This window comes from Camelus ferus, chromosome 13 (genome assembly GCF_009834535.1).
Source record: "Camelus ferus isolate YT-003-E chromosome 13, BCGSAC_Cfer_1.0, whole genome shotgun sequence".
Taxonomy (NCBI): Eukaryota; Metazoa; Chordata; class Mammalia; order Artiodactyla; family Camelidae; genus Camelus; species Camelus ferus.
The window spans coordinates 63401565-63415941 of record NC_045708.1 but is presented as its reverse complement, the minus strand read 5'-3'; the positions used below and the strand labels follow the sequence as shown (position 1 = coordinate 63415941).

The 14377-nt window shown below is 39.6% G+C and overlaps 1 protein-coding gene across 1 annotated transcript in view; it reads right to left on the bottom strand.

Moving 5' to 3' along the window:
* The window catches only part of SPATA1 (spermatogenesis associated 1), an 83055-nt gene that overhangs the window by 8553 nt on the left and 60125 nt on the right, over positions 1-14377 (bottom strand). Inside the window, 1 exon segment of the mRNA XM_032494680.1 lies at positions 11164-11221. The gene's annotated coding sequence lies outside the window, so the exon portion shown is untranslated.

Below are 14377 nucleotides of genomic sequence, written 5' to 3'. Positions count from 1 at the left end.
AAAAACCTAATTACTTTGCCACCAAAAAAAAAAATTGGTCTCTGAACTGCAGAGGTGGGTGTGAGTGCTGCCCCGGGCTCGCTGACCTTCCTCCCAGCTGCCAGATGGCGATGACCACACGACAAGGGGATTGTTGTCGCTCCTGTGATGGTGTAAATGAACAGAATTCTACAGATGTGGAGGCGCTGATAGCTGAGTGCTCAGCTGTTGGCAGGAATTTGGGACTCATTCAAATTTTCTGAAAGTTATGCTTCTTGGTGGTGAACTTTAACTACTTGTTTGCTATTCTCCGAGATCTGCCAGCTTAAGGCGGATGTTCCAGTGCTGCAAGTGCCACAGGGAATAATTCCTCATTAAGCACCTTCCAAAAAAATGATATGCTGCTAGGGAAACCTATAGTTCTTCCAGTTTTGAAATGGTTTTTAAATGAGAGTTCAAAACCAAGTGGACAAAATATGCTTTGTAGCTTATTTTTAGAAATGAGGCTCTATTTCAAAGGACACCACATCTTTATGAGGATGAGTTATGCCGTGCTTTGATTTTTGGAGGCTTTGAGGTTACAATGTTGGAAGAAGGTTATTGTTTGAAAAATTTTTAAGATGAACTAGGGACAGGGTACTTACAGAGCTGTGCTGACAAACCTTCTCTGACGCATTGACTTAATTGCAATAACGGACTTACCAGATTGTCCCCGAGAATGTAACAGACTGGCAGATGCCTTGCTGAGAGCCAGATGCACCCCGTCTGCTTCAAGCTCCTGACCTAGTAGCCCCATCAGAAGTGGAAATGAGCGGAAATGAGTCTATGAACTGCAGCCAGTGAACGTTTGCTCATTTTGAGTGATTATTTCTTTCCAAAATATTCTAAAACCATCAGCTTGAAAATCTATCCTGGATTTTTGTGCAGGGGTGGATGTGCTGCTTGATGCAATAAAATTCATATTTTAAGGCACAGGAAGAGAAGTCTGAGCACAATTCTTTCTCTCTGCCCATTGTGTTCTCCTCCTTCCCCTCTAGAGCGCATCGTGCTCCTGCTCATGCGTTAACCAGACCTCTCCAATGGCAGAAACACCTGCTCAACCATAAAAATCAGTATTTCTCCCTCTGGCACCACAATCCTGTAAGGGGTCACGATGACCCACCACTTGCTTTGTTCATGCAGTTATCTCTGGTGAATTTTCTGTACAACTCCAACATGTCATTTCCTTAAAGATTGTGATTGGTGCAAAACAGACTGGGCTGACAAACTGGGGAGGATACTGGGCTGCATCTTTTGAAAGTTCTTAGCTTAAATACTTAACTTATGACCTTGTTAATGTCACTAGCTATATTACTTGTATTCTGTTTCTTTTACAAAATTATTGTCTCTTGCATTAAATGTGTGGCAAAGCCTCTGATAAAAATAGTGGCGACCAGGTGACTTAAAATGATTGACCAAATATGTACTTCTGTAAGATCAACGATTTTAACAGTCTAACTCTAGATATGAAAGAGTCAACAGGAGGGAGCCATTTCCTGGACCACAACAGACTAGTAAGACAGGTGGTCCAGGGGCTTTTGGTTCTTGTTACCAGGGCCTAGTGCAGTGACAGCAGGTTGAGTGGCCAATCAGTGAAATCCTCACTGACCTGGGGATGAGCACTGTTAACACCATGAGATGAACTGGCCACAAAATGTTTCTCAAACCTTGGTCAAAAGTAAGACTGAAAGAGAAGGGACTGTAAATAAAGAATCTTGCCCACCACTGGGCAAGAGTATCTGGAGTATCTGGAGAAAACTCTAATTCAAAGATACGTGCACCCCAATGTTCATAGCATCACTATTTACAATAGCCAAGGAAGCAACCTAAATGTCCATCAACAGATAAATGGATAAAGGAAATGTGGTATATATACACAATGGAATATTAATCAGCTATAAAAAAGAGTGAAATAATGCCATCGGTAGCAACATGGATGGACCTAGTGATTATTATACTAAGTGAAGTAAGTCAGACAGAGAAAGACAAATATCATATGATATCACTTATATGTGGAATCTAAAAAAGAAATGACAAAATGAACTTACTTACAAAACAGAAAGAGATTCATAGGCACAGAAAACAAACTTACAGTTACCAGGGGGTAAAAGGGGTAGGGAGGGATAAATTAGGTGTTTGGGATTGGCAGATACTAACTATTATGTACAGAATAGGTAAACAGCAAGGTCCTACTGTATAGCACAAGAAATGATATTCAATGGCTTGTAGTAACCTGCAAAGAAAAAGAATAACAAATATTGGCAAGGATGTGGAGAAAAGGGAGTCCTTGTACGCTGTTAGTGGGAATGTAAATTGGTACAACCACTATGGAAAACAGTATGGAGGTTCCTCAAAAAACTAAAATAGAGCTACTGTATGGTCCAGCAATTCCACTCCTGGCCATACATCCAAAGAAAATAAAAACACCAATTCAAAAAGATACATGCAGCCCAATGTTCATAGCAGCATTATTTATAATAGCCGAAATATGAAAACAGCCCAAGTGTCCATCAACAGATGAATTGCTAAAGAAGATGTGATAAATATATATATATAAATATATATATGAACATATGAACATATATATATATATATTTGTTGAATTGCTAAAGAAGATGTGATAAATATATATATATATATGAACATATACACACACACCTAAAATTAATGTATATTGTAAATCAACTATGCTTCCAAAAAAAGTTGTCTTTCAGTGAGTTGTTTTTAAAATCCATAAATATATTTCTGGGGATTTGAGCAGAGTGGAAGATTTACACAGCATTTTTTTAAAAGTCTGAATAAATACATGAATATATAGATAACCTGGTGTACCAACTCCCTGTGGACCAGGGAAAAGTGTGGAATCCAGGGGAAAGGAGAACACAGGGACAAAAATGATCTCCCTTCTCCTTAAAGGCCTCTTCTTGGACTGAATCCAGGCATTCTTAGCGCTCGATACCAACAATGTGACTCCTGCGTGTCAGGGTTTCCCCTGCAGCAAAGCCGGCACCTTCATGTCAGACTCTAGGTTTCGGCAACAGGTGAACAGACGGACACGAGAAACACAGGGTTTCTTTGCTGCCGCCATGTTGCGGCTTTTAGACAGTGGGCTTTTTCCCCTCAGTTACATTTGAAACAGAGCTCTTGATCAGTGAAAGTTTCTGCCTCTCAGGGCTGCTTGCCCCTGCTATGGATGTGCACTTTAACGTAAATTCAAGGTGAGAAGAATTAGAGGCATTTTCCTCCTTGAACTAAATGATTTCCAAAGACTTTTAAGATTACTGTGCTTTATGCATAGACTCTATGTCTATTTTTGTTGTAAAAATTGTCATTATCTATGCATTATGACAAGAGTGGTTTTATAATTTGAGACGGCTAAACTGGCTTAAGCTACGGAGATAGAGGAGGTGCGTATATTTGAGATACAATGTAGGGATCTAGTTGTTCAATTTACATTGGGTCTAGGGGTGGAGGTAGAGCTCAGTGGTAGAGCATAGGCTTAGCATGTGCTTAGCATATGCAAGGTCTTGGGTTCAATCCCCAGTACTTCCATTAAATAAATAAATTTTTAAAAATAAAATAAATTGGGTAAAAAATGCCAGGGGAATGTTAAATTATGTTCCTATGATATTTAACATGCCACCTTTTTTCTCCTCTTAAGATCATGTTGGCACACCATCATGAGCATGACTATCAAGAAAATGACCTTCAACTCCATTAAAAAAATGCAAGTAACTTTTCCCATAGAATTTGATGCCAAGATAAGCATGCAAACAAAGAATTTCAATCTGGACATGTGCCCAACTCAACGTAAAATGGAGTTAATGAAGTCAGGCATGAGGTATTGTCCAGTCATACCCTTGTCTTTAATCAGCCTCTTTTGGTTGGTTTCCAAGAGAAAAAAATAAAATCACTGAGGAAGGACCCTCAGGTAAGCTGTTGTTCCACCAGCCTGCTGGGGTCCACATCAGAGTGGTTAGTGACCACTCACCACCGTGAGGTCATTGTGTCCTGTACCTCAGGGTCAGTGGTGTGCTGGTAAACTGGTTCTCAAAAACAGGCAAACATTAAACAAAAAACAAACCCAACTCTGATTAATTTGTGATATTTGCCAACTTCCATAATATAAATACTACTCCGGTCAGTTTTGAGCTACCAACAGTTCCTGGCTTACAACATTCCTGAATCCCTAACAGCTAGATCTGCTGAGCCGGCATGAGCTGCCTCCGGTGCCCTACTGGGTCTAGTCCTCGTTCACGCTCTCTTTCCTCTGGGCCTTCTGACCTGCTGTTCTTTCTGCCTGGAATACCCCAGCGACCTCTCTCCTCACTTTGCAAATTGGCTCTTCACTTAGCATCACTGAAATCCTTAAATGAGTTAAACGGTGATGTAATGCACTTAGGATGATGTCTGGTATAGAGTGAGCGCTATTTAGGACGTGTTTGTTAATATTCTTTTCCTTCACTGACCACCTAAGATTGAGTCAGGTGTTGTTCTGTGTGCCCAGCCTGTGTGCTTCTCCTCCTGTGGGGCCTCCCAGACTCCGTTGTACTGGCTCCCTTTCCGGCCCTTCTTGGATCAAGCTCCACAATGGAAAGACTGGCCTTGTTTACTGCTACATCCCTGCCTGGCATAGTGTCTGGGAAGTGGAAGACACTCAGTGTGTATTTGTTTTTTTTTTTTTAAATAAAAGTATAACTGATTTACAATGTGGTGTTAGTGTTGGGTGTACAGCATAGTGATTCAGTTATACATATATATTCTTTTTTCAGATTCTCTTCCATTTTAGGCTATTACAAGGTATTGAATATAGTTCCCTGTGCTATACAGTAGGTCCTTGTGGTTTATTTATTTTATATATAGTAATGTGTATGTTAACCTCAAACTCCTAATTTATCCCTGACCTCTCCTGACCTCACCCCTCAACCCCAAAGTCCCCTTTGGTAACCATCTGTGAGTCTAAACTAAATGCCCAGCAACAGATGACAGGGTAAAGAAGATGTGGTATATACACACAATGAAATACTACTCAGCCATAAAAAAGAATGAAATAATGCCATTTGCTGTAACAGGGATGAACCTGGAGATGGCCATATCAAGTGCAGTAAGTCAGACAGACAAAGACAAATATCATGTGACATTACTTACATGTGAAGTCTTAAAAAAAGATACAAATGAACTTATTCACAAAATAGAAATAGACTCACAGGCCCAATGTATATTTGTTAAATGATAACCTATTAGAATAGATAATAACCTATTCACTACCAACTTGAATGAGAAATTAAGAAGGTCAATGTGGATGTCAAGAAATGGTTATAAGAAACAGGTGGAGGGGGAGATATGGTGACAGCTAAAGAAGCTAGGTTTTCTGAGGATGTACAGATTCTATTTGTGTGGACAGAAGGGTGTTCTTTGGTTGGACTAACCAATGTGCAGCAAGTTTCTGTTTGGGATCTTCTCATGTTTCCACAGACAATCCCATTATCATGTGGGTGTGGTGACTTACACACTGGGCCAACTGGTGGCTTTCTCCAGCTTTACAAGAACCTTGTAGTCTCAGGAGCTCTCTCCATATTTTTCCAAGATCCTTCTCTTACTTCGGGGTGGTGGTGGTGCTGGTGGGGGAGGCTAACTCGAAAAGAGTTTCTAATGCAATCTTCCAAGCTCTTCAGTTGAGGCTCCAGATGGCTTCGTAATCCCACTGCTAAGATTTTACTATTGTTAAGTGTGATTTGTTTACTGTTACAAAGTGAGTCACAGAACATAGAATTAACTCAAATATCTGGTACCATGTGAGTGAATGAGCATTTTTTTCTCCCCTGAATACATAAGTGTACAGTTTATGCCACCCACAGGAACTGGATTTAGAGCAAACTCCTATTGTTCCTGACAGCATTTAAAATTATATTCTGGATAATCCTTTTTAATCAGTAGAATTAACTTCTAGACAACGAGAACATACGTATGGTACATCGTATTCGTTGATGAAATTGCTGCTGTTTTTTTAAAAGTCACACAGTGTCTCTCAGGATGCTTATAACTATGTCATTTCCAAAATATACCCAGTGAAGCAATGTGTGTCTGCTGTAATGAGGCTCCCCAAATATTCTGATTCTGGTGAAGAGATTCTTTTTCATTTTGCTCTTGAAAAGTCATTCACATGAATCTTTTGTTTCAGTGTATTCTAGTCTATTTTTTCCCATGAAATATGCATCATTATATAAAACCTTAGCATTCAATTTCTTCAACCTCTACTTTTTTACATTTTTCGAAATCATTCACTGTTCATGTGAAACTTGGAAAGAAATTGAAAACAGAAGTTTCTCATATTTAATTGCTAAAGTGCAAATACTCGGTTATCTAAAGAACACGTTTAATCCTGGTTAGCCTCATTCTGCCTCCCAAAACCCTTCTGAGATAAAATCAGACAACCATGGGCTGTCAGAACAGAAGAGATGCTGGAAACTCCAAATGTCATTCCTTATCTTAAGAATGAGATGACTCGCTGCCACTGGTTTATTTCCAGGGAATAGAATTCCATTAAACCATTCACTTGGGCAAGAAAAGACTAGGAAAGGAAATCAGCTGTTATACGGGCTACAGGAACAGAGTAAACATTTTTTGTTTCCCTTCTCTGCATCTCCCCACCCTCCATCAGCAGAAACAGGAGACAGTTCAGAGAGACTGAATATATGCTAATGCCCGTATTTGGTGTGCTGTTCTTACAGACTATGAAACTGAAAAGATTGAATCTGTTGGAGAAATTGTGTCTCAGGCCACTTTGAAACTTATGCTATTGTCCACTTGCAAAGGTGAGACCGACGAAGACAAGAATGATGATGGGAATCCCACAAAGTGAAGAAGTCCAAGTGAAACTTCAGAAGACTCTAGGTCTTGATAACGTGTTTAAGAGACCACCTTATAATAAAGGCAAGATCCTTTAAAATAGCACTTTAACTTCCAGGAGTGGCCTTGAAACCGAACAGAGCTATATAGAGGCCTTGCTGGTGTGTCCCCTGCTTACTGTGATTAGAAAGAATCTGTGGGCATGTACTGTGGCCTCTTACGCCCTCCATCAGTAGAGAGAGAAAGATAAAGGCCCCGACAAGTCTCAGCAGTTGATGCCTGGGAAAGCTAAGGAATGTAGAAGCAAAGGTAGCACACTCAGGCAGAGACAGAACCCCCACTTAAGCAACAATCAGCCCTCCCAGTTCCATCGCAAAGGTATGAGTAAAGTCTAACGCACCCTCCTCAGCTGTTTCACAGAAACCAGGCCCCAACAAGACGGAGAGTGGTGACCTTGGGCGCACAGTCCCAGACTGGCTGGATCCTGAAGACTGGGAATGTTAATCCCTGCGGCCTCACCTGGTTCCCTCACCACCCATCAATCAGAAAACTGCATGAGCTGATCACACTCCCCAAGAGCCTCTCCCTCACGTTATCTTTAAAAACCTACCCCTAAAAGCCATTGGAAAGTTTGGGTCTTTCGTACATTAGCTGCCAGTACTCTCACTTGGTGCCTTGCAATAAACGCTGTACTTTCCTTCACACCCCCCAGCGTCAGTAGATTGGCTTTGCTGCAGGTTGAGCGAGTGGACCCGAGTTTGGCTGCATAACAGTCTCTCTGGCTGCCTAGGTGACACTATGTATGTAATCCTGGACAGTTAGATAACTGTTGCCAATTATATAATCTGGACAGATGCACTCATTGCCCTATGCTTCTATCCCTACCAACTTCAAGCAAATACCACGAAGATGAATCAGACAAAATGCATGGAGGCAGGGGTTTTAACCCGGGGTTCTTTGGAATTCACAAACAAATGGCATGTGAGATTTGTGTATGCATGTGTACAGTACAGTTTTCTGGTTAGAAGCCTTCATCAAATTCTTAGAGGAAACTGTAAACCCAAAGTGCTTAAGAACATTTACAATTGATCTTTATTGTTTATAAATTCACTTACACACTAAGATGTATTTGTTAGCCTCCATCTGACAGTCATTCATGAACATGGGTAAAAATTTTGAGTTGCCCGATAAATGCACATTCCCAGCTGAGGTCAGACAAGGCAGACAATGCTCTATCCTACACCAGCTCTCACACTGTGTCCTTTTCATGGTCTATTTAGTGCCACATTTTTTGCATTTTTGTGCCTTATGCTGTTGATTTGGCTATCTAAAATGGACCCACTCACAGTGCTGAAGCATCACCTAATGTTCCTAAGCACAAGAAGGCTGCGAAGTGCCTTACAGAGAAAATATATATGCAGATAAATTTCATTCCGGCATGAGACTGTAGTGAGGTTGGCCATGAGTTTAATGTTAATGAATCAACCATATATTAAATAAGACATCTTTGAGCAGAAACATATGAAACAAGGTCATATATTGATGAATTGAAGACAGTGTTTTGACCAGAGGCTGGCAGGAAGCTAACCCTGTGTTTCCTCTGAGAGAAGGGCTCGCTATTTGCTAATTCGCTGTTTGTGTTGACTTTAGGAAACCACTACTGCAAATAACGAGAAGCAACTGTATTTTGAAGAAGAGTGGGAAGGAAACAGGATAATGGTTAAGAGTAGCCCTTTGAGACTGGAGATAATTAACTCAGAGTTACTTATTGTTGAGAAAGTGACACCTGTTACCACCACTGGGGCGGAGTCTGCAGAGGAGGACAGTGCCTCCCACCAGGAGCAGCTGGTCCCAGATGTCGACCCACTGCATGGTCTGCAGGTGTTGGGGTCGCCAAGAAAGACACGACTCACAGACACTGGATGGAACAAGAAGGAAGAGATGGAAGATCAGCTTCAATAGTCAGTGTCAGTTCCCCAAGGCCAGTGGGTCCCGCTGTGTAGCAGAAGCATCCTTGGCCGCAGTAAGAGCCAGGAGAAAAGGAAGTTCTTTGGCATCTTCACAAAGGCAAGGAATACAGTTGGTAGTAATCATGCCACCAGACTCAAGGACTGGGCTCCAGAAATCTATTTGGAATATACTAGATACTATGATCTGAGTCTGTGATTATTCACTGGAAACGTTTTAATGAGATAAATATACTTATAATAAAGTGTTTTGTAAACAGCAGCATGGCCGTTAAAAACAATTATTTGTACTGCTGCTATTAATGATAACTGTATCATTAATAGCAAAAATGATCACAAATAGTATTATTAATGATTGAAAGTGTCATTTAAAAAATCCATACCAAAGAGGTCATTTGGCTATTATTCACTTGCTATGTAACTTAAATGGGCCCTACTTCCTATCCTATAATTCTGTTAATAATCACTCCTTGGTAAGGCAAACCTTCTGAAGATGATCAGCTGAACGCTGTCAAATAAACCTGGGCTAAATGAAGCTAATCATTCTGTATATGACTCCATCGCTTTCTTTGGCCCCGTCCCTACGCTTTCCAAAGTGAGTCTGCTTGTCTCCAGAATTCTTCAAATGATCATTTTGTTTCCTGTTACATCCCACTCTAGCTTTTGTTAGATGGCGTTTAATGAGGCATCATTTTGAGTACAGACTGGACACTATTTTAAATTTTACTTGATCTGTAATACCTTGGGCTCTGCTTCTCCACCTAAAAGTACAGTAGTATAGAGTTCTATTTTATCGAAGGATATTATACTTATTGGTTTATTTTCCTTAGTTCAAAGATTCTACCAGAGACCTTTCAATTAAAATTCAAATTGTCCCTCAAATATAAGGTAGGCTTTATTCCTCAAGTGAATTCTAATTCTGAAAGGAACACGTCTTCCATTGATGAAGAAAGCAAGCTCTGGCGAGGATCACCCAGGCAACAGAGATGGGATGTAAGGAATGTAAATTAATGCCACTGCTGACCAGTTCTCATTCATGCCAGAACAACTCATGGTACTTTGTTTCTTGCTCTGGAAAGAAGTATGAGGGGGAAACACCCAGCTATCAGCCAAGACTGGATAAATTATTTTATACAGAGTTTTCTAGTATTAAAAATAATTTCAGTGGATTGCCAGGATGGCGGAGTAGAAAGACGCGGTGCTCACCCTCTCCCGTGAATACGACAAAAACTACATCTACGTACGGAACAGCTGTCACAGAACACCTACTGAACTTGGGCAGAATATCTCTTACAATCGGAACTGTGAGGAAAATTCTCACAAAACCGAATAAACAACAAGTTTAGACTGTATAGCACAGGGAACTATATTTAATATCTTTTAGTAACTATAATGAAAAAGAATATGAAAAGGAATATATGTATGTATATGTACGACTGAAGCATGATGCTGTACACCAGAAATTGACACGACATTGTAAACTGACTATACTTCAATAAAAAAAGAAAAAAAAAACTTTAAAATTGGTTTTGAAACAAAACCAGTATAACATAATGTGGTAAAATATTTTTGTTGCCTGGTAAAGGACAACCATAAATTATAAGCTATCTTCTTGAGGTTTGATCTTATATCAGGTAGAAGCCCAATTATTTTCAAGGAGTGTGTCTTTGTTCAATATAAGGGATAACACACTCAAAGCTTTGAAAACAACCACCTTAGGAGTCAACCTATGAATTTGGAGGAACACAAACTTTCAGCCCATCGCACCTGGGAACCTTTTAGAAATGCAGATTTGCTCATCCCACCTTGGACCTATGTAATTGGAGACTCTAAGGGTGGGTCCAACAATCTTGTTTGCACAAGCCCACAAGTGATTCTGATGCCTGCTAAAGATCGAGAGAGGTTTAATTCGGTGGGTCTGGGGTGATGCTGATGCTTCAGATGGGAGATCACACTTTGGGAACCACTGCCCTAGAGGCTCTGGGTCCCTTTTGAAGGACGTAGGACTGACACACATGAACCAATCAGACATCACTTAAGTCTCTGAAATGGTGTGGTGTTGCCCGAATACAGCAAGAGGAAAGAAAACAAAGATGCCTCCAGCTACAGTGAAACCCCGGGGCGGAATGGAGAGGGAGTTTACTAGGCAGAGGCCCACGTGCAGGACAAGTGGTGACCATCTGGCCGGAAAGAAGGGCAGGCAGGAGGGAAATACTGGCCAGTCTATATTAGGCCAGACCGTGGAGAAATCTGAATCAGGAGTCCAGGCTAACCCTGGGGCAAGAAAATGGCAAGTGGCTGCAGGGTACTGTGAAATAAGGTCACTCACCAACCAGCTTTACAATGATCGAGTCCTGAGCCGTGGCAGCTGCTGATCCAAGAGCACCCTGAGAATTAAGAACAGAAACAGGATATGGCTTTCTGTGCTTTGGAAAAACAGGCCCCTTAGGTAGTCAGATGTATATTTCAGGAAGCATTTTAATGGACCCAGTTTTTTGCACCTTCACTTACATAGAAAAGCACTGAAATCATTAACTGAGATGACTGTTCCTTGTAACTAGCAGTAACCTTTTACCATGATGTAAGCTTTGATTGTCCATCTGTCCTCTCTAGCCAAAAATTCATGTGTGTGCTAGCTTCTCCCCTATGCCTTTGGGGCAATTTATTCAGAATTACTGAATGGTTGTCTACTGGGTCCTCAGTAAGATCTTGAATAAAACTCAAACTCACATCTCTTCCATTGTACATTTTTCCTTCAGTCTACAGTATTAGAAAGGTTAGTCTGGGTGAATTTAAGGGGGAAGAGACTGCAATAGGGGCTGCAGCTGGAAGGCTCGAAGGCAGAAGATGTAGTTACTAGAGCTTGCTGCAGTCAGATGGCCAGATAGCCAGGAGTTGAATCCAGGCTTCACTGCTTGCAATAATTTGTTTCTTGGGCAAGTCACCGCATAAATCTTAGTTTCATTGGCTGTACAGTGGGGCTGAGAATCATCCCTGTCTCATTGGCCATTACTATGATCTAAGAGTAAAGATTTGAATGATCATGGTAGCAGGTAATGGATAGGAAATGTTAAAACAAACAAACTTATCTCATAATTTTGAGCCTGTAAGAATGAAAGAACAGTAGTAGAGTACCAAGAATGACAAAGGGGACCTCAAGATGAAGAAAATAAATCTGGCTTCCTTTCAGAAACAGTGTTTCAAACTAAGCCTTTTCAACGCAAAGTAAAAATATATTCATTTATTTTTGTTTCTCGTTAGTTAAAGCATTGTCTTCTCTTGAGAAAGCTGGGTTGAGAGAATTTTTTTGATACTATTTGTGTTCTGAAAAGGGAATTTACATGGTTTCAAATATTACTGGTGTTTGGAGGTTTAAAATAAATTTAAACTCGTGCTTTAATTAGTGTCTCAATTGTTACTATGTTTTGAGCTTTATGGTAATCAATTTTCTTTATAGTCATGAAGAGAGTTTGTAAGCCTATTGCTGTTTAAAAAGGAGATAAAAAAATACCTTTCAAAATGTTCTTTTCTTCCAGGATCCACTGGTATTCATAGCAAACTAGTCTAGACCACAAGTGTGAGAACCTGGCAGAAACTATTGATAGTTTTTCTGTAGTAAAATGCAGTGCTCTGCATGAAGCTATGATCCATAAGTTCAGACCACTGGACCACTGCCTTTAAACCTACTTTATTTCTTGCGGGGAGATCACAAATCATATTTAACTGAATATGTGGTAATGTAAATATATTGTCCTAAATAATGTATGGTTTTCTAACAACCTGTTTTGAGATTTGGAAAAGAATGTCCTTCAGTGTGTCAAGACCAATAAATTTAAATTAAAAAAAAATATGAGTGTATAGAAATGCCACTAATTTTTGTATGTTGATTTTATATCCTGCAACTTTACTAATTCTTTTATTAGTTCTAGTGGTTTTTGGTGGAGTCTTTAGGCTTTTCTAGATATAAGATCACATCATTTGCTGAAACAATTTGGCTTGCTTTTGATTCGGATGCTTTTTGTGTCTTTTTCTTGCCTAACTGCAGTTTTAATTTACCTAGATCTTTTAACACTTCTTTTAATAATGTTTTATTCTTTTCTAGGTAGAGGTCTTGCACATTTTTGATAGATTTATCATAGATATTTGATATTTTATGTTGCTACTCTAAACAATTTTTTTCATTTTTTGCTCTATGGCATGCCACTGTGGATCTTTTACAGAAATGACAGGTCACCCAAGAAACAAGCACCACTTGGAAGGTTGGAGTACTCAGATTTATTATGCTGGCGGGCTCAGAGGGGCTTCTGCTCTGAGGCTCTGAGCACCTCCAAGATGTGTGCATGAGGTTTTATAGGGTTAATTACAAGCTCGGGGTATTCGGCCAATAGGCATGGAACAGCTTTAGCAGCATCATTATCACAAAAGCCGAGGCAAAGAGGCAGCAAACCAACATTTCAAGGCCAGATATGTCTCTCTGAAAATCCAGCTGGCTAGCAAAAAAAAAAAAAAAGAGCAGGGAAGCAGCAAACTAACACTTATTAACTTAGAGTACGAGTTAGCCCAGCAGAACTCAGATCAGTAATCCGACACTTGTTACACTTAGATTTACAAGTAGGCCCAGCCCGACTGGTAGAATTGTGAATGGTTTTATTTCAGTAAAAATATTTAATTAGACTTAGTGAAGCTGCCAAAAATAAATGAAAATTTCTGCTTTGTTTAAAAATGCTACAACACAAAAAACCCAAACAAAAATGTTTATGGTAGATTTATTCATAATTGTCAAAACTTGGAAGCAATCAAGATGTCCTTTAGTAGGTGAATGGATAAATAAAGTGTGTTACATCTGGAAAATAGAATACTATTCAGCACTAAAAAGAAATGAGCTATAAAGCCATGAAAAGCCATGAATGATCTTAAATGCATACTGCTAAGTGAAAAAGCCAATCTGGAAGGCTATATACTGCAGGATTTCAACTATATGATATTCTGGAAAAAGCAAAACAGTGGAGACAGTGAAAAGATTGGTATTTGCCAGGGGTTGGGGAGGAGGGGATGAATGGGAAGAGCTCAGAGGATTTTTAGGGTAGTGAAATGACCCTGTATTATACTACAATGGTGGGTACATGTCATTATACAATTGCCAAAACCCACAGAATGTACAGCAGCAAGAATAAACTCTAATGTAATTTGGGGAATAAAGATTCATCAATGTAGGTTCACTGACTGTAACAATGGACCACTCTGGTGCAGGATGTTGATATTTGAGGACACTGTGCAGCATACAGGCAGGGGGTAACTGGAACTTTCTGCTCAATTTTTCTGTGAACAAACAACTGCTCTAAAAAATATTACACTCATTATATGTTTTATATATTTTGCCTATATATTTTATTATAAAATGTTGAGTCTTTTAGAATAAAAATAACTTTTGGGATATAAAAAAGTAATTTAAAATTTTTGTTTAACATTGACTTCAATCTACTTTTAAAATACATGTGTATTAAAATTTCATGTGCTTTGAACACAACAAATTACAGTTGATT